Genomic DNA, 21,849 nt, shown 5'->3' on the forward strand with positions numbered 1-21,849 from the left:
TGACTTTAGTAATATGAGGCGTTTGAGTTAAAGTTTTTGATATATATATATATATATATATATATATATATATATATATAACTGTGTAATATGAGTTATTGGGGGAAGATTTTGAAAGAAAATTATGTTAAATTAATTTCTTGTGGTTTAACACACTATGCACTCTGACCCCCCAGTTCTTTTTCTTTTTTTTTTCTTTTAGGTCTGGAGATAAGCTTAATTCATTTCTGAACTACATTTTGGGGGGATCATTCTGGGGATTTTACAGAGGTATAGTGTGGTTAAATTCACAAAAAATCTTTGTTTAAAAGGGGAGCAATGAAGCATTTTAAAAATGATTTTATCTAAGAGTACACTTAAGCAAGTTTTATTGCATGTGAAGCAAACTTGGGAATCCATATCTGTTACTAAGAAAGAAAAAAATATGATAATTATGTTATCAGGAATATTTGCTGATTTCTTTTGGGAGACAGAAACACTCCCAGGAGAGAAAAAGCTTTATAAAAGGCATTTTTGTAGTAGGCTTATTAAATCCTCTGAAAGTTAATTTATAATGAGTTAAATGGGATTTTAAAAAATTATCATATGCATAAGACTGAATTATTTTAAGAATCTCATTTTTTTGAAAATAGAAGTATATTTGGGATGACAGGTAAATAAGCATATAAAACCTTATGTTTAATGTAAGTTAGTAATTATATGTTTACTTTTTAAAAAGGTCAAGATTGTGGATTTCTTCCCTTCTGGTATTTGTAGACTTGGAAGAGTTAGTGGACAGGAACCTGGAAGGCATGTCTTTACCTTTGAGATGCTTTTTGCCTGGGGTGGGAGGGGCAGGTGGCTCTGAAGAATGGAGGAACAATTAAAAATTGTGTAGCTCAGAGTAAGGTAACTTATTGATGAGTGAGATGTTGAGAAGTCTTTATCAGTTATGTGATCTACCTTTGTAACTGATTCGTTCAGAAAATATAAACCATTTAGAGTTATTGTAATAGTGTTGAAGCCTATAATTAATAATTAAATACTTTAAAGGGATAATGAGGGAACTATAAAAAATTATGACCCTCTCTGAGAATACTGACATTACAAAACTGTATTGAACTTATTCTACATCTGTGGGTTTATATATAATACAATAATGGAGAGACTGTGTTTATCCTGTTACTGTTCTGCATCATTGAAATTAAAAGAAGCCTGAAGCTTTAAAGTCCTCTAAAACGTTCTAATGATTTGAAAGAATTCTGAAAGTAAAGATTTGTATTTTAAGCATGTCTAATAGTTAAACAAGTTGAATGTGAAGTTGTCTTTATAGAAATTTTCCATATATATATATATATATATATATATATGTATATAATCTCTCTCTAATTGTTATGTGAGAATGATGGGGATGAAATCTGTGTAGAAGGTCTGAGAATGAATTCTGAAGATGATAGATAATCTCCTAACCAAAGGAGGTATTTACTTATTGTGTAATATAGCAGGCTAAAAGTAGGGGCCTCTAGTCAAAAGGCATCTGACATACCATCTTTATATAGGGAAAGAGGAAGAAGGGATAGAACAGATATGATTTCAGACAAATGGATGTGGGTCTGGAGAACAAAAATTAGTACCATCAGGACAAACCTTTTAGTTCAGTTATGGCATAAACTTGTGAAAGAGGAACTTGACTGATATTTGCGTAAAGTTAGAAGATAACTCTATTTAGTGTGTTCTGATAAAAAAAAATGACACTGGAGAACAAAGGTCTTGAACAAGAGGTAGGAGATAGAGGATATAGGGCCAGTCATAGTTAGGATTTCTGATTTTAGCAAGGATCCATGAAGGACACTCAGAGCAGATCTGAATATTGGCTAGGGATCGCATTATTGGGACCCCATCAAGATTATAATTGGTATTTAATCTCTGTAAACTGAACTCATTTGGAATTCTAATTAAAGTTAGTATTTTAGATCATGGGACTTTGAATTGGCTTTCTGTTCTGTGTCTGACTAGGAATGGTCAGCAAAAGGAAGTATTTTTGGATCAATGCTCTTCAGGAGCTAGGAAGCCCAATGGGGGTGACATGTACATTGGGATGGGAAGCTGAAGGGGCAGCTTTTCAGTGTGATTTGAGGTTGAACCTTTCTGACTTGATTTCCCAAATATGACATTTAGATAATTTCTCACCTGGTAGGTTAAATATGGCTTAAAACATTTGACTACCCACATGACTTCTGCCTGGAAACTGACATTCAAAATTATATCCATAAAGGAATTTTCCTTTGACATCCTGGATCTTTCTAGTAAGCTGTTATAAGCAAATCATCTAAAGAAGCTTTGGATCAACTGGATTTAATAGCCAGACAGGTGAAATGTATGGTTCTGGAACCTGCTGTCAACAATATATTTTGATAAGAATTAAGATCCTTAATTTTTCTGTTAAAGGAGATATTTGGATAAGAATAATAAGACATGATTTTGTACAATTACAGTTTCAGGTTCTAGTTTAAGGAAAGGAATATGAGTCAACTAAGGAAAAAGATAACCTATGGTATATATTCAGAAATATTTTGGGGATAAAATTCATTTTGGTTAAGGATGTTTGAGTCATTATAGTAATCAGAATAAAAGATTAAGATTCTAAGTCACTTGCTGGATATGGTTTGTACTAAGATGATTGTCAAATGTATATTTTACAAACTCAAGTTAATCTGGCAATTTTCAGTGAGTTTACTTGTAAAATGAAACAATTTTATGGAAGCTTATTTTGTTAAAGTGAAGTATATATGTCAACATGTCTGCCTTATAGATGTAAATTGTAACAAACTCAGAATTTTATTGTCTTTTAATGAAAATATATGTTTTGGTCAGATTAAAATGTTATGTAAAGAAATTCCTTTATCAGAAAAGGCAATCTCTACAACTTGCCCTAACTGGAGAGGACTTTTGGGGATCAGACACTGAAGATTCAGAAGGACATTAAAAATCTGCAAAAAAAAAAAAAAAGAAAATTAAACCGGAAGTTCATGTTATATATTTTAATATATCTGGCATTTAACTGTATAGATTATCACAGAGGACTGCCCCCTTTTTAATCTCATTAACTTTCCCTTGATTCTATAAGTGTGTCACCCCTACTTATGCCTCCTCCTTGTAGATAAATCTCATGTTTGTTGCCTGCCTATTGCCAAGAAGGAGAGTTGGGATTATCAAACTCCATTTGTACTCTCTCCAGACTCATAAGAGTACAAGCAGTGATAGAGGTCATCACCAACCAAGAGGTGAAGGAAAGATATAAAGGAAAAGGAGGGGTGGGATGAAGATAAACTTTATTGAGAGAAAGGGAGGTTGGGATTATTGTTTGACATAGTTATATCATGAATGAGTTTGTGTATCCTATCTAGGGAGAGTCCTATCTCTGATTTAGAGAAAGGAGTACTATAAGTAGTGTGAGGATTTACTGAAGGACATCACTATGTTTACTCTCCTTATACTAGTCCTTACTGTTTTGGTGACTGGTTTGGTGACAGCTCCAATCCCTGACCCCTGGGGGGAGGGGCAATTCAGCTGACAGAAGTCGTTGCCCAGTCCTTTGTTGTGATTAAATGTTGGACATGCTGTGGTCCACAACAGTTTAAGAACTCGCCTTAGGTGTCACTATCCCTGGGTCCAACCTGGATGCTCAGTTCATGGTCAGAGGTGCATCACAGCACAGGATTCTTGTCCAGAGAAGAGAGACATCAGTAGCATTTGATGTTGTCAGGTCAGAGTGACTATTGTTTACATCAGCCTGTACAGGGCACTTTCTCGGGGAGCAGAAAATGTCTGGACTTATATCCATAAGTAGGGTACATATATTCTGAACAGTACAATTTACAGAGATTGGTGGACCAAGACTCATATGTGATGTCATGATGGTACCTAGATTCCTTGGCAGGATACGCAAGGTAAGGGAAATTGTGATTACCACTGCATATATACATATCTGTCCAAGGATTGGTTAGGAAGTTGTTATATAGGATTGGTAAGGACAAAGATTTTTTTTTCTGCCTGTGCAGAAAGGGGGCCAATCGGGGGTAAAGTTATATGATGATTTAAGCTGAGAGAAAAGTATAGATGCCTCACCAACTGAGACTAGGGATGCCATAGTTAGGGAGATAGATGGTTCCAGAAAGAATTATACAGATTTATGGGACTGCTGCTTGGGCACAGGATGGAAGTTGGGATTATAGAACCTCAGTTTATATCTTAATTAGGCTCATAAGATGCCAAGTTGTAGTAGAAAAAATTATCAGTCAGACAGCTAGGGTCTTGGACTTGTTGGCTAACTGAACTATGCAAACAAGGGAGGCAGTTATTCAACATAGATAAGTATTAGACTATCTGTTGGCTGGAGAAGGAAAAGTTTGTGGTAAATTGAACCTATCAAGTTGTTGCCTAAAGATAGATGAATGGGCAAGTGATAAAGAAATAAGCAGGGATATCACAAAGCATGCTCCAGTTCAAACCTGGACAAGCCCATTTGGTACTTCTTGGATAAATTGGTTTACTGATTCATGGTGGAAACAGTTGTTAGGTGTTATACTGTTGTCCCTCAGTGGGATAATTTTATTACTTGTGTGCTGGCCATGCATGATGCAGTTAACAACTTGAATAGTACAAAATTCTATAGTAAAATAGGACTGGTATATGTCTTTGATAATGAGAAAAGTAAAAGTCTTTTAAAAAATTTATTTATTTAAGGCAATGGGATCAACAGTAACTTGGTCAAGGTCACACAGCCAGGCAATTTTCAAGTATCTGAGATCAGATTTGAACTCAGGTCCTCATGACTCTAGGTCCTGTGCTCTATCCACATCACCACCTAGCTGCTCCCCCCGCCCCCACCGCAGAAATAAAAATCTTGATAGGAAAAAGTCATTTGTCCTGAGGAGGATTGTGAACTGATGTTAAAACAATTTGAAGAAGACACTGCTGATGAAGTATGGAAGTTAAATACTTATTAAAAGAAAAAATGGGGCTTGTGAGGAATGTAGGGTATTTTTTTTGGCTTCCATAGAATGTAAGAAGAATTTGCTAAACTAACTATATATATGAAATGTATATGTGCATTACAAAGACTAGGGTCTACCTGTGGTAGTTAGTGCCTACATGCAGGTTTATGAGTGTAAGACAAAAGAATTGACCTCGACTTGATTAGACCTGAGATTAGATCAAGCCTATTCCATCTGGTCCTGAGTTGACCTAGGGTCCTTGACCTTTACAAGTGATGTATACTCCCTTGTGCTCATTAATATAATTACCAGGGTGGGGAAACATATTATTAGAGAATGGTATTGACCAATGGCTAGCATGATGGGGAGGAACAAGTCTTTCAAACTACATATAAGACTGGACATTGTTGTGATTTGGGGCCTTTCTTGCTAGTAGAAATGGCCTTCCTCTGCAGAGAAGTTTATTAATAAAATCTATTTTAACTACTCTGGACTATGCATGAATGTATTCAGTTATGAGTTCTGTGATTTTATAAGTTTTCTCTATTCTAAATCTAGTAAAAAAAAAGGACACAAATTGTAGTAAAGGAAAAGTAAGTTGGACAGAATAACAAATCTGAATTACAGAGTATTTTTCCAAGTACAACTTCATTCCTTCCAAACATGATATATTCAATTACAAATTAAAACTAAATGGGTACAATATACAATAAACCAGAATTTTATTAAGTAATATTATTTCAGAGGAAAATTCTTCTTTCACTCAACTGTTCACCTAACATTTTCTCCCTTTTGAATAAGTCCAATAACTCCAGAAATAGAAGCCTTCCAATCACTCCTCTCCAGCTGACACAATCAACCTTGCTCTCAGCCTGGAATCACTCCAAAAGAGGAAACCCCATGGAGCAAGGGCATCTCTCCACAAATTGCTGACCAATTGTCACAAATGGGGCAGGTAGGCCAGTCTAGCTGAAGGAGCAACATATCATGAATGGTAGGAGGTGCCATGGATCAGGTAGATCAGATGACCTCCACTACCTTCTCCCCTAAAACTCCAGTAAAGACTAACCAGGATTCAGAATCCAAGAGACCTAAGAGTTGTAGTGCACTTCAAACCAGGACTGTTTCTAGTCCAAGCCTTTTAGCCATCGTTAAAATGTGCAATCTCTGTAGAGAAGTTTGCCATTTTCACCATTCCCACCATCCAAAAATCAACTACCACTGTTGGGTAGGTAAACCTCAAAGCCCTGGGAAAAGCCATGTAACACCATTCTCTGAGTCTCTTCTGATTCCCAAACCCAGCACTCTTGTTATTTTGCTAAGTTTCTGAAAGCTTGTTTGGATTTTTCTCTTCTTTCAAGACAGCAAGGATTCCAGAGGAATAACCCATTTGGAAACTTAATCTGCTACAGCTCCTGTCTCCTCAAAGAGTCACAGTTACTGGAGATTGAGAAAATAAAGTCCTGAGCAGTGTCAAATAGTTCAATATGAGAATTTGACATGACTTTTATCCAAAGAAATGACATTTTGATGTTCTTTCAGGAAGTCCCAAAGTGTCCTCTTTTATGGATTAAAAAGCATATTTATTTCTGATCCTTCATGAACAATTGGACAGTGCATCAATATTTAACATGCATATAACCAATAACATAGCTTACAAATAAAGGAAAAAACTAAATGAAATGAGAACTAGACAACAATAATAATGGAGGGGACTTCAAATTATTCCACATACTCCTAGACTGATGTAACAACAACAATAAAACTCAAAGAAAAAAAATAAGGGCTTGAAGAGAATTTAAAATAAATTAAAAATATAATAGACTTTGGCAATTATTGAAAGAAAAAAAGTATGCATTATTTTGTAGCTGAGTATGATTCCTTTAGAAAAACTGATCAGATCTTAGGACATAAAATCTTAAAACAAAATATGAATTGTTAGATCAAAGAACAAATCATACTGTGATATATAAATGTGATAAAGTACAATTTGCTATAAAAATGAGATGATTTCAAAAGATATGGAAAATTTTTTATGAACCAAAACAGAAGGAAGTGAGCAGAATTTATACTATCATTATTTTTAAAATGAACAATTTTTAAGACTTTTATAAACAGATAAAGAATGAAATGAACATAACCAGGAGAAGAATTAATACAAAAACACAATAAAGACAAAGATCTCTGAAAGCTCTAAGTATATGATCATACTAGATTCTGGGAAACCAATGGTGAAAGATGCTATCCATTACAGAAAGGACATAAGCTTTAGGGTGAAGAATGAGAAATACATGTCTTTGTGTATAGCCATTAGAAAAATGTTTTGCTTAAATACATGAATGTATAATCAATTCTTAACTTTCACGAGGTTCATATTCCTAGAAAACAGTGCTGGATCTTTATAGCAGCAGGAGGAACAAGAAGTGCCTACCTCTACAAACTTGTGTGCATTTTGCCTTTCATTTTTTTTCTCTCTACTGAGCATAGCCATGAATGTGGTTGACTATCAATTCATTAATGAAAATGAGATTACTAATAAAATCATGTGAATTCTTGAAGTTATGAAAGTCAAACATGCTAATATTGAGGACTGTATGTGTCATAAGAATTTTTTTCTTTTTCTTTTCAATGAGATGGAGAGTGAACAGAGAATATAGTTTTGCTTGTCTAAAAAAGGGTGTTGGGATTAATGCAGATGTGAAATATTGCATTAACTTTCAGATAAAGTTACTGTATTATTAGTTTTACTTAATTATTTTTATTTTGCTAGAAGAGCCCTCCCATTGAGTGAATATAATTTATAAATGCACTAATTAACAAAACATATTAAAAAATCAAAAGTGGCAAAAAATGAAAATGCTATTTCATGTTTTTTAGGATTATCATTTGACTAGCAGCTAAAATTTCTTTCCACATAGTAAAAGTACTTTATTTTTTCATTCATTCATTTCAACTCACTAAAGTATGTATTCTCTCAACAGGCATTTATTTTTTTATTATATAAATATTTTACTTGTTTTCCAATTATGTACAATAGTAGTTTCTATCTATCATTTTTGTAAGGTTTTGAATTTTACAATTTTTCCCCCTACTTCCCTTCCCCCCCCCGAAGGCAATCTGATAATCTTTGCATTGCTTCCATGCTATGCATTGATCAAAACTGAATGTATTGAGAGAGAAAAAGCATATCCTTGAGGAAGAAATAAAATATTTGAGACAGCAAAATTATGCAGTATATAAGACAACTTTTAAAAAGAAATTGAAGGCACTAATCTTTGGTCTTTGTTTAAACTCCATAGTTCTTTCTCTGGATACAGATGGTAATCTCTGTCACAGATCTCCTAAAATTGTCCCTGATTACTGCACTGACAGTGAGCAAGTCCATTAAGATTGATCATCACCACCATGTTGCTGTTAGGGTGGTTCTGCTCATCTTGCTCACCCTCAGTTCATGCACGTTTTTCCAAGTTTCCCATCCCTCTTGGTTTCTAATAGAACAATAGTGTTCCATCACATACATAAGTCACAATTTGTTCAGCCATTCCCCAATTGATGGATATTCCCTTGATTTCCCATTCTTTGCTACCACAAACAGAGCTGCTATGAATATTTTTGTACAAATGATGGTTTTATCCTTTTTCAGATCTCTTCAGATTAGTTGGTGAGAATTCTTTATAGATGATTAGAACAACATTGCTGGTGCTCTCCTTCCACTGCTATTCTCTACCATCTTGTGTACACCTTTCCCCACTGCTTTCCAACCCTAGTTCTGAAGAGCAATCAAAAATCTTCATTACTCTTTGGAAAGGACAGGTCTATTAAATATCCTGTGGCTCTACTCATTAGCTTTTTCAAAATACCCTCCTTGGACTACTATTTCTCATAGTGCTGACATCTCATTTTAAGACATAAGCACTTTCATAGGTGGGTTAGTCCTTTTTACATATGAATCTTTATCACTTAGCTATTGCTTAACACAAAATAAGTGCTTAATAAACATGTTTTTGTTTATTTATAAACATACAAAGACATTTAAAAGTCCCCATTGTCTAGAAATGTTATGTTTACACACATTACTCACCATCCTGATACATAAGAAATGGTTTAGATTCCACATATGAAGATTCTTTTTGTCTAATGTTAACTCTGGCCCAGTAAGAAATGCATGGACGGGGCGGCTAGGTGGCGCAGTGGATAAAGCACCAGCCCTGGAGTCAGGAGTACCTGGGTTCAAATCCGGTCTCAGACACTTAATAATTAATCCCATTTGCCTTGCCAAAAATCTAAAAAAAAAAGTGCATGGACTTGTAATATGTTCAAATATGTTACAAGAGCAGTGAGAAATATTGGTGCAGACTTAACTCCACTCATAATCTCTGAAAAGGAAAAGGAGGCAACCTGGCATAGTCAGCATATAAACATACCCAAATAATGGCACTAGAAGAGACAACCTTAGCAAGGGAGGAGCTGAAAAGTGCTCAAAGTTGAATTCCATTAAACCTAATGAAAGCCTTTTTTTTTTTAAGTGGCTTGCCCAAGGCCCCACGGCTAGGTAATTATTAAGTGTCTGTGGCTGGATTTGAACTCAGGTACTCCTGACTCCAGGGCCGGTGCTCTATCCACTGCGCCACCTAGCGGCCCCATAATGAAAGTCTTAAGATAGTATCTAACCGGGGCCGCTAGGTGGCGCAGTGGATAGAGCACCGGCCCTGGAGTCAGCAGTACCTGGGTTCAAATCCGGTCTCAGGCACTTAATAATTACCTAGCCGTGTGGCCTTGGGCAAGCCACTTAACCCCATTGCCTTGTAAAAACTAAAAAAAAAAAAAAAAAAGATAGTATCTAACCAAATATAAAACTATAAGTACTATCCATATATATAGTACAGGAATAGCTTCCTCATCATCATTCATTGGATCCATGAAAAAAAAACCCCCGAAGTTTAGTGGAAGCAAGATTAGTGGGAGGCAGTGAATACCTCAGGAAGTTTATTATGAGCAATGAATGGCTTCCTGAGGGTTTCTAAGAGGTGGGGAAAGGCAGCAAAGGGTCAGAGGAGAACCCAGGCTTGGACAATGAGTGAAAGGCTGAAAACTTTAGGGAGAAACATTAAAAGGAGAGGGTGTAGATCACCTAGATAATCCTGGGAAGAGCACAGGGAATGGAATAAGATAGGGCCTTCTGCTGAGGAATTACCTCTACTAATGCGGATTGCTATCTCCTATGCAACTTGGGATCTGAGAGAATTGCCTTGAACAGAGGTGTCAAATGTCTGGTCTAGGCAAAACTTCAGAACCAGATTCAAATGTAATTGGGAAATGTTTAGCAAAATAAATAAAAATACAACACACTACAGATAATTTTTATTTGTGACTTTCTATGACACTATGTGGTCAGCCAGGAATTCTTTTTAACTTAAGCCATTAAATAAAAACAAAAACAAAAACAACTGAATAAATCAATAACACTTACCCATACTTCTCTAACTCCACTGTGAAAGGAGGAGTTTCAGATGTTATCTGATAATTTCAAAAATACTTCAGGATTCACATATTTTATTTCAACATTAGTTGGTATAGGCACTGTTAAGAGATTCATATATTTTAAATGAAAACAAAAAGAAACTAAAATTAATAATAATAATAATTAAGAAAATAAATATAGCAGAGATAGTAACTTTAGAAAATTTTATTTTTTGTGCTTAAATAGTCTGTATGAAATAATTACAATTTATATTAAATTTCAAGTCATTATGGAAGAATAATTCTCAATCAAAATGATTGATTTAAAATTATGAGATTGAACTAATTAAATTCAGAAATCACATCATCAATAAGATTTTTAGTATATGAAGCAATATATTTATGAAATCAATAGAATCATGAGATCATATATTTAGAGCTAGATGGAATGTTAGAAGCCATGTAGAGACAGACCTTGAGAAACGACCAAATACTATCCCTTAATCATTATGTTACCAAATAATTATAGTTTTTAAATATATTATAAGAGAACAGGTCATATGAAAATGACTCAGACTATTAACTCCAAAAGGGATTGACTGTGTCATGGCAATCATAAGTGAAAGTAATTAACAGAAGTTTGGAATCTAAGAATGAGAAGCTTAATGGTACCACTGTTATCTGCTCTAGCTATATCACATCTGGAGCAATACTGTCAGTTCTAGTGTATTGCATTTTATATGGATCAGTTGATAAAATGGAGTTTTACATCTAGATAAAAGTGACCCAGGATGATAGATTAGATTTATCAGTATGATGGGGGAACTTAAAACTCTATCATAGGAGAATTTCTTTTGGAAATTACAGAATAAACATCCCTATAGGATTTAAGGGGAATATGGTTTTGCTCTTCAAATAGTTGAAGGATTATATTTTGATGAAGGATTGACATTCTTTATCTGTAACATTATGGGGTTATTCTTTCCACTTTTTACATTATATGATTTAAGTTTTTATTGTAATATTGCCTTAACTATGGGACAATGAGATCTCAGTACAGATTAGAAGTTTTCTAAACCCTTATCTCTTCACTTAGTCAACCAAAATATTTTGCAAGATGTGAAGCAAAAACTGTAAATGTCTAGAAATGTTACACAGATCAAATTCAAAGCTCCTAAGTAAAAATACAAATGCTTGCAAACAATGGGAAAGACAGAGTTCAAGTATCAAAGAATCACTCTTAGTTCATACAAAATTTAGCAGCAACAATTTAAAAATCTTCCAAAGGGTAAAATATAAAGACTTACAATCTCAAATAACTTACTTTGCAAAACTGAGTATTAATCCTGCAGAAGAAAAAAATAAATCAATGGGGACCAGTAGGAATCTCATAAACCTTAATCTTATTTGAATTGGATCAGGGATGATTAAGGTTAACTGAGGGAAAAAAATCTATGCAATTAAATTTCTCTGATAACTATCTCAAATACAAAATACATAAGGAATGGGTTCAAATTTGCCTAGTTAAAAAAGAGCATTCTGTAATGGATAAGTGAATGGTCTAAGGATGGGACAGCTAAGTGACTCAGTGGCTAGAGAACTGGGCCTGAAGGAAGATCTGAGTTTAAATCAGGGCTCAGACACTTATTAACAATGTGGCCCTTGGCAAGTCACTTAATCTCTGTTTGCCTTAATCCACTGGAGAAGGAAATAGCAAATTCCCCACTACCTTTGACAAGAAAACCCCCATGGACATTACTGCTCTGCTATGGTCCAGAGGGTCATGAAGAGTTGGACATGACAGAACCACAACTAAGTATATGACCAGGTAGTTCTTGAGAGAAAATACTCTGGCTATCTAGACATGTAAAAATAATTCTCTGAAGTACTTCTAATTAGAGAAATGTAAATTAAAGCAATTCTGGGATTCTACCTCACTCTCCTTAGACTGAATGGCAGTAAAGGAAATTATAATTGTTAGAGGGGCTGGGGAAAAAGGCACATGGTTGTACTGTTGGTAGACCTATGAACAGGTACAATCATTCTGTAAAGCATTTTGGAACTATACACACAAAGTTTCTTTGACCCAGTTATATTTCTGCTGGTCCTAAACTCAAAGATATTAAAGAGAAGAAAACCTTTTTCTTTGGGCACAAAAATATTCTTTAATAGTTCCTTTCATGGTGGGAGAAAAAAGTGGAAGTTAAGAGGATGCTCAGTAATTGAAGAATGGTTGAATAAGTTGTGATACTGAACTATAACTAATGAGGAAATAGATAATTTTATAAACTAATGAAGGAAAAAATAACCAGAACCAGGAGAAAAATTTATACAAGAAAAAAACTTTGAAACCTTTCAGAACAATGATCACTACAAGTGATATAGTAAGATTTAGGGTAAGAGGAATAATATATTTTTGTGTAATGACATTGGAGAAATCTGCTTTGCTTGAGTAGGCATATTTGTAACAAATATTATTTGTTTAATGGAAGAGGGTTTGGATGGAAACAAAATAGATTTCTGTTCTTTTTTAAAAAGAGAGAAAAGGTGTTACATATGTGAAATGTTGCATGATAATTCATGAAATGGGGTAAATTATAAATATACATATGTAAGGAAAAAATCAATAAAACAAAGAGAAAAGGGACTGTACAAGAATATAGTTTGGTGTAGAAATAAATATTTAAGAAGGAATTAATATAGATGGGGATAGGAAAGGGAAAAGCAGGAAAGAGATACATGCAAAACAAACTTCAATGTTGAAAGGGTTAATCATAAGTTGTGATGAAGAGAAAACAAATGTGTAAAATGGAGATTATAGTCTGGGCTTGAAGAGGAGAGTAGTTAATAACTGCTTTGATCACAGAACTACTGGCAGTGATCAGATACCTCTTTATCCATGTCCTTCTTTGTAAAGAAGTCAGCAGAAGGAAACAGTATTAAGAGGTTGTGATGGAAGGAACAATAATTAACAATCATGACAATCAATAATTAACAGTCCTAACAATGAACATAAATAAGTCAACTTATCCATGAAACTAAATTCAACAAAATGAATTAGAAAAGCAGAATTTCAATTAATATATTGTTTATGAGAAATACTCTTCAAATAATCACACAGTGTTAAAACAAGTGACCTTAGCAGAATTCATTATGCTTCAAGAGAATACAAAAATAGATGGGTAGTAATCTGCTTAAAGATATAATGAAATATTCTTTAAATCCACAAGAAGGAGGAGGAGGGGGAGGGAAAAATTTTTGAGAAGGAAAGAAAAACATAACAGTTTAAAAAAGTGAACATGGAATGCTTTGCTTTGCATTCAGAATCCATAGTTTATTCCCTGGATGTAGATGGAATTTCCTCTAACAGGTCTGTCAGGATTGTCCTTGATCACTGAACTGTTGAAAGAAGTTGCTTCCATCATCATTGTTATTGATTTCCTCACAATGTTGCTGTTAACGTGTATAATATTCTCCTGACTTTGCTCACTCAGCACCAGTCCATGCAAGTCATTCCAGGTTCTTCTGAAGTCAGATCACTCATTTTTTCTTATAAAACAATAGTAATGCACAACATTCATATACCGTAGCTTGTTCAGCCATTCCCCAATTGATGGGGGAGCATTTCACAAAATTTCACAAATACATCTATTAGTTTAAGCTTTACAATGTCTTAATTAGATCTATTTTTGCTTTTGCTTTGTCTGAGATCAAGATTGCTACTCCTGATTTTTATTTCAGCTGAAGTGTAATATATTCTGCTCTAGCCTTTTACTTGTAGCCTGTGTGTAGCTCTCTGTTTCAAATGTGTTTCATGTAAACCAACATATTTTAGGATTCTGGTTTTTAATCAGCTTTGCTATCCACTTCTATTTTACATTCATATTCACAGTTAAGATGACTAAATTTATATTTCCTCTATCCTATCTCCCCCTTCTTTGTACTTTTTTCTCTCTTTACTACCCTTATCCCTCCTCGACACTGTTTTGTTTCTAACTGTTGCATCACTCAATCTGCCCTCCCTTCCTCCAACTCTCTTCCCTTTTCTTTTCCCTTTCCCCCTTTACTTCTTTTACTTTAACCTTAACTTTACCTTTATTTTTGCTTATTCCATTCCTTTTATCAGCTTCATCTTTCTTTCCTCTTTCCCCCTACTTTCTTGTAGGGTAGAATAAAATTTTAAACCCATTTGGGAGCGTATGTGATTCCCTCTTTGAACCAGATATGTTGAGAGTAAGATTTACTCAGTACTCACACACCCTTCTTTCCCTTTAGTATAATAGTCTCATCATGTGGTTTATTTATCTTCTAATGCCTTCTTCAGTAGAATCTTCTTTTTCATGTCTTGTTTTATACTAGTCATGTACCCACATTCAATGTCAAAGTATACTCCTTTGAACAATCCTGATAAAAAGCATAACTCTCAAAACCAATAAGCACCCTTACATCATAATCAATTTAGACTTTCTCTTTTCAAGAACAAGCCCTCCAACTGTCCCAATATAAATCAACCCCCAAGAATTAAGAGTTTGATCAATCAATTTATAACCATATCTCCTTTGCAAATACCCTTCCTTCCACTGATTCAATAGGAATACAACTCTCAAGAGGTAAGTTTGATCACATTAAAGTCAATTTATTTCTACATCCTCTACCTAAATATGTTCTTTTTAATTGTCCTAAGAGAAATACAGTTCTCAGGAGCTAACAGTTTTGCCCCTTCTGTTTATTTTTTTTCTATATCTTTTGAGTCTTGTATTTGAAGATCAGATTTTCTGTTCAGTTCCGGATCAGACAAATTTGAAAGTCCTCTATTTCATTGAAAATCCATCTTTTCCATGAAAGAATATGCTGACTTTTGCAAGGAAGTTGATTCTTTGTTGCCATTCAAACAACTTTGTTCTCTGAAATATCATAATCCAGGAAACTGTTAAATCCTGTGTAATACTGTAGTTCCCTGGTATTTAAATTGCTTCTTCAGTGTTGCCTAACGGATTTTCTCCCTTATTTGAAAACTGGCTACAATATTCCTTAGAGTTTTTAATTTGGGATCTTTTACTGAGGGTGGGGTGTGATTGATGGATTCTTTCAAGGATTGTTTTACCTTTTTTCTTGTTCTAGGATATTAGAGCAGCTCTCCAAGATAATTTCCTGCATGATATTGTTGAGGCTTTTTTTCTTAAATTATCTCTCCTGGATCTGTTTTCCAGATAGGTCATTTTTTTAAAATGTACTTTACATTTTCTTCCATTTTTTTCAGCCTTTTGGTTTTTCTTGATGGAATCTTGGTGACTCAAAGTCATTTGTTTTTCATTTGTGTAATTCTAGTTTTGAGTTTTTGAGTTTAACCCAAAATAGCAGGTGGTTAATTTTATTTTCTAGTTGGCCAATTTTACTTTAAAATTTTTTTTCCAGTTAATTTTTCACAGTTCCCTTGCATGACTTTCATTTCTTTTCTCCATTTTTCTTCTTCCTTTCTCCCTCAGTTTTTAAAATTCTGAGTTCTTCCATGAAGTGTCTTTGGAATTACTATCAGTTTATCAACTCCTTAGAGGCCTCACATGTAGGCTTTTTATCACTGCTTTCCTCTTCTGAGATGGTGTTTTTATCCTGTTCAAAATAGTATATGTCAATGGATAGCACCTTTGTGAGGGTTTTTTTTTTTTTTGGTCATTTTGTTGGGTTGAGTTCTGTTTCTATAGCATGGGGTGTATAGTTCCAAGCTTTTTTTTTGCTGGATGCTAGAGTTCTAGTCCCTGACTTTATTCTCTGGCATTTCCAGTGTTACTGATTTTCTCCCTGCTCTAGGGCAGCCCAAGAAGCCACACCAGCTTTTCAGAGCTCAAAACCTTGCTCTCTGAATTGGGTGTAGAACCAGTAGCTGTTGCTAAAAGTCTCTTGCTGGCTTCCCAACTCTCCTACCTATAGTAGGATATACTCTCCTTTTACCCTGAAGTTCTCCAAGATATCCTGATGAAAAGCTGTTTTACTATGCTGTTTTTGTGTGTTCTGTCACTTTAGGATCTATTTAGAGATTTCATTCAAAGTTATTTTGGGAAAAGCTCCTGGATTATATTTTCTAATTTGACATTTTGCACATATATTTATCCTCCTTCTATGCACTCAGAACCTCCACTCTCATTTGGGGGCTTATTATTTCTTTTTGGCTTGCTGTTATTCAGTTATTTCAATCCAACTCTTTGTGATCACATTTGGAATTTTCTTGGCAGAGATACTGGAGAGTTGGCTATTTTGTTCTTCTGCTCATTTTACAGAGGAAGAACTGAAGCAAAAAAAAGGTTTAAGTGACTTATACTGGGTCACACACTTGTAAGGCCACATTTGAACTCAGATCCCCCTGACTCCAATTCACTGTAGCACCTAGCTGTCCCACATAGATACATTCTTATCACCATAAAGATGATATATTTTCTTTAAATATAAAAATATATTTATATATTGCTTGACTTCTTTATTAGAATGTAAACTCCTTCAAGTCAAATACTGTTTTTAAAAAACGTTTTCTTTGAATCCCCAGCACTTAAGTAACCTAGCCTAAAGCAGGCTTACAATTAATCCTTCTTAATGGAATATAGGGAAGAGTTTTCCTTATTTGATTACTCAATAAACATTGATTGAAAGACTATTTTCAAAGGAAAGTGGTGCCATCTTAACTAAATACAAAATCAATTCTTTCCAAGTTAGTCCAAAAGACTCCTTACTAACACAGTCTTCTCTACAATTCAGCAAGTTTTCTTCTTCCCAAGATTACTATTCCAGCATCATAGATTTCCAGTTGGAAGGGGCCTTAGAGATTATCTAGTCCAATCCCCTCATTTTACTGATGAAGATACTGAGAACCAGACAGATTAAATAAATGATTTGGATAAAGTCTCATAGGTAGCAATTGGCAGAAGCAGAATTTGTACTTGGGTGTTCTGAGTTCAAGTTCAGTCTTCTTCATACATGCCATTCATTTTCTTCTTTTCACAAGTAGCAGATTTATGAAGTTGGTTAGAATGAGAGAACAAATTTAGAAAAAATCCATGTAAAAGTCTCCAAAATATTTCAAGAATCACAAATATTCTTAGCTCCTATGAATACTCTTTACCTAAAAAATACAATATTCCCTACACCTTCCATCTGCATATTTTTTTTTTAGCTTTAAGGGTAGGCTAATCACCTTTTAAATGATCATACTCACTTAAAACATTGTTCCCACTTCTCACATTTGGGAAAAGTAAAAAGTAAAACTGAGGATATAAATCACAGTATAGGACAGAAGAGAAATGGTAGAAATAAGAGAAAAGCTTCTGTCGTGATTGGATGGTCAACATCCTTCCTAACTTCTTGTCATCAAGACTGCGCAGTGTTTATTAAAAGTCTATCTGAGGGGCGGCTAGGTGGTGTAGTGGATAAAGCACCGGCCTTGGAGTCGGGAGTACCTGGGTTCAAATCCGGTCTCAGGCACTTATTAATTACCTAGCTGTGTGGCCTTGGGCAAGCCACTTAACCCCATTTGCCTTGCAAAAACTAAAAAAAAAAAAGTCTATCTGAGGGGCGGCTAGGTGGCGCAGTGGATAGAGCACCGGCCCTGGAGTCAGGGGGATCTGAGTTCAAGTGCGACGACTACAGACACTTAATAATTACCTAGCTGTGTGGCCTTGGACAAGTCACTTGACCCCACTGCCTTGGGGAAAAAAAAACCTGAAAAAAAAGAAATTCCAGGGTAATTTGTAACCATGCAACTTGTAGCCGAGCAACCTTCATTCTCAAGATAAAAACGGGAACAACGCCCACCTCTTCCCCGCAAGGTATACAGGACAAACTGGTTTTTTTCCTTTGGGGAGCAGGGCTTGGACTGGGACAATCTAAACAAAGACGGGGGAACCCCTAACTAGGAGGAAAACTTCCTCAGCGGCCTCAGGAGCTCTTGCTTTCCTCCGACTGGGTCTCTTCCCGCCCCATGCCCACAAGGAGACACAGACCTCAGACAGGGTGGGAGTCGAGGGAGTCACTGGGGAAAATTGCTGGGAAATTCCGGCCTCCTAGCAGGAATACCCTGAAGCGGGCAGAGTGGGAGCCAGATACGGGAGGGGACTTTCCCGGCCCCCCGCAGGCAGCAGCAGCGCCTCGCCCTCCTGACCGCACCCTAAGCCCGTGACCCCTCCCTACAGACTGGGGGCTCCGGGCTTCTGCTTCTCTGCCCAGCTCCCGGGGAACCTGGGACTCCTCCCGCCTCTCCCTCCTCAAGCCCAGCCCGCAAGGCCTCTCCCAGGGTCGGAGAGGGCCATCTGCTCCATCTCCGCCCCCCCCCCCCCTTACCCCCTCCCCTTCTCCTCCTAGAATCTGTCAGGACATGTAATCTGGGCTCCCCACTCCCCATAAGGGGTGAGACGCTCATCGTAGCAACAGGGGTTCCTATGGCCCCCACTGCAGCCTGAGCTCAGCGGGTCCTCTACCCTTATACAGCTGATGTTTGTCCTTCATTCTTGAAGAAGTCCACGGCATCAGGGAGGTGATGCCAAGACAAACATATGAACTGTATTTGAGGGAGGAGGTGCCAGCCTCACTTTCTCCTCCAGAATCATCTGGGTTCAGTGGCCAGATAGGAATCAGGACAAGGAAATGACCCTAGATGTGAGGCAAGTGGTTTTCCCAAGGTCCCATAGCTAGTACATGTCAAATGTCTGAGGCTGGATTTGAAGTCTTGTCTTCCCTGACTCCGGGGCTGTGCTCTATCCACTGTGCCTATAGCTGCCCCAACATGAGAAAGACCATGGTTGCTGCTTGGCCCTGCCCCTTTCCATCTTCTCTGGGCCACTTATTGCCTCGCTCAATCACACCCAAAACGCAGGGCCTGAAGGTCTGTTTCTAGTCTTCCTTGGGCTCTTTTCACAGTCAACAAAAATCTGAGTAAGCAGATTCCCAAACATGTTAGCTTGTCCCAGAACTTCCTTGAGCTGCATGACTGACTTAAAGTTAAGTGATTCTTATATTAGACAAGAGGCAGAATGTGCAGAATAATAATAGCGAGCACATACATATAGATTTAAGTTTTGTGATTTATATAGGCTTTAAGACTTGAAAAGTGATCTGAGATAATAATCACTGATAATATATATTTTATATGCACGTGTTGGGAGCCAGGGTCTCTAAGCTGCTTGACACAGTCATGGCAAGAAGACTCAAGGCGGTCACAGCACCTGATGGAACAACATTTCCTTCTTCAATATATATTGGGATTCCATGCATACCAATATTTAGGTCTATTATTGATTGCAATACTTACTCACCCTAATAGTGGAATGACTATAAAGGAAGGATTTCAGAGAAATTCCTTGAATAAAACAAATTGTAAACTCTGTCCAAATTTAACAGGACTGCCTCTCCCTGAGGCATACAAAAGGCTTCAACATTATGAAATCTTTGGAAAATACAGCACTGGGAGTTCCAGGGAGACATCAGAATATATACAGGGAAAACAGATACAAGATGGGTCAGATAGAATTTCAGGGAAATTAACAGTTTTCCCCCCCCCTTACCATACACAGGAATATATATGAAAAAGATGGTGAGAGAATAGTTAGTATAGGTGACTGATATGTGAACTCTAACAGCCTCAGTTTCTTGGGAAAGAATAAAAATGTCACAGTAACCATGGTTTCTACCAACAAAGCCTGAAAGGAAAATTAGTTATTGAAGGAGTCAATGAACAGGTGGACAAATATAACTGCTCTCACTATAGGTTGTCAAGGGAGCATATCGAAAAACATTACATATGTGGCACAAAAACATAAAAGTATTCCATTAAACAAGTTATATTAAGGATTATTATCAGGAAAGTTCTGCTTAATTAATAACTTTATGCAGCAACAAACTAGGCAACAGAAAGGTTGAGATCATCAGGGTCTGAGCAGGGACAAGAAAATTAACTACATGAATGATAATCAAACTTGTAACCACTACATGATCAAACTTATAACCATATGAACTATATGATTGATAATTAAAATTGTATACTTTTGTAACCAAGGAAATGGTCTTAGCTTGCTTGCTTGCTTGCTTGATGCATACATGATTCTGAGACTATAAAAATAAATCCAAGCAGCTGACAGTCAGTCAACCTGCTCCTGCCTTTAACCCTGTGTTGACTCAACTCATTTTGCCTACTGTATCCCTTCTGTCAGGTTCCAAGGACCCCATGACTGGACCCCCACATGCACTCACACTCTATCTATTTATCTATCTTTAAGGTTTGCAAAACTATCCACATAAGAAAATAAAAATTGTTGTTACTCCTTTGTTTTTTCTAGAAGACCAGTATTATATGAAGGGTGATATTTTGACAAGTCCTTGAATTGGATTTAAGTAAGACAGAGTTTCATGAAGTCTTCAGCTTAATTCTTTCTTGCTGAGTCATCAAAATCCAATGGCAAGACAAGAATTTAGAGGACTATGAATGGCCCAGGATGAAGTGGATAACTTTGGTGTCTTTCATGCCTGACCAGGGCAGCTAGGTGATCTAGTAGATAGAATACTGGCCTTGAAGTCAGGAAAAAGGGAGTTCAAATCCAACTTCACGCATTTGCTATTTACTAGCTGTGTGACCTTGGTCAAGTCACCTAATCCTGATTGTCTTGCATCCAGGCCATCTCCAGTTGTCCTAATTCACATCTGGCCACTGGACCCAGATGGCTCTGAAGGAGAAAGTGAGGCTGGTGACTTGGCATAGCATCCCCCCACCCAAATCCAATTCATGTGCTTGTCATGACATCCCCTCTCTGATGTCATGGTCATCTTCAAAAATGAAGGGAAAACAACATTATCATGTTCAACCAAGTTTCAAGTGTTTCACAGAACCTTCAGCTGCAAGACCAGTGGAACAAATTGTTCTCATTTGTCCATTCCATCAGGGAAAATCTTCATAGACTTGGAATAGACATCCCCCAACTCATCATGAGTTTGTGGCCTGTCCTACAGGAAACCTGGTTTAGCCTGTGTGAGGTTTCATTGGGATCTGGCAGCTGCACCTCCTCCAGATTCTTGGAGTCACAGGTGAGAGTTGGATGACAGGTGGACCCTATAAATAGCCCAGAAAAGAGTTGGGCAAGTCTTCATAGCAGAGTGCTAATCCTCCACAAACATTATATGCAATAGGGTTTATAGAATGCTTGAAGGTTTGCATAACTAAGAAGCTGTAGCAAGTGCAATGACCATTTGGTATAAAAACATCTAAACAAACAGGCTAAATCAGGCTGAAGTTAACACATTGATCTCATAGCCCTATTGGACAAGACATCAGTCTCTTGATGCAGTTGAAAGTAAAGGTGAAAGAGGCAAGATTTCCAGAATTGAGCCAAGATGGTAGCTTGAAGCCAAGAGGCTCCTGAAACTTTTCCCTAACCAACTT

General features: G+C 36.4%; 1 pseudogene; it reads right to left on the minus strand.

Moving 5' to 3' along the window:
- LOC141489410 (interferon gamma receptor 1-like) overlaps positions 1–18,404 on the minus strand; it is a 28,724-nt pseudogene extending 10,320 nt beyond the window's left edge.
- Positions 18,405–21,849: the final 3,445 nt, after the last annotated feature.

Source organism: Macrotis lagotis, chromosome 5 (assembly GCF_037893015.1).
Source record: "Macrotis lagotis isolate mMagLag1 chromosome 5, bilby.v1.9.chrom.fasta, whole genome shotgun sequence".
Lineage (NCBI taxonomy): Eukaryota > Metazoa > Chordata > Mammalia > Peramelemorphia > Peramelidae > Macrotis > Macrotis lagotis.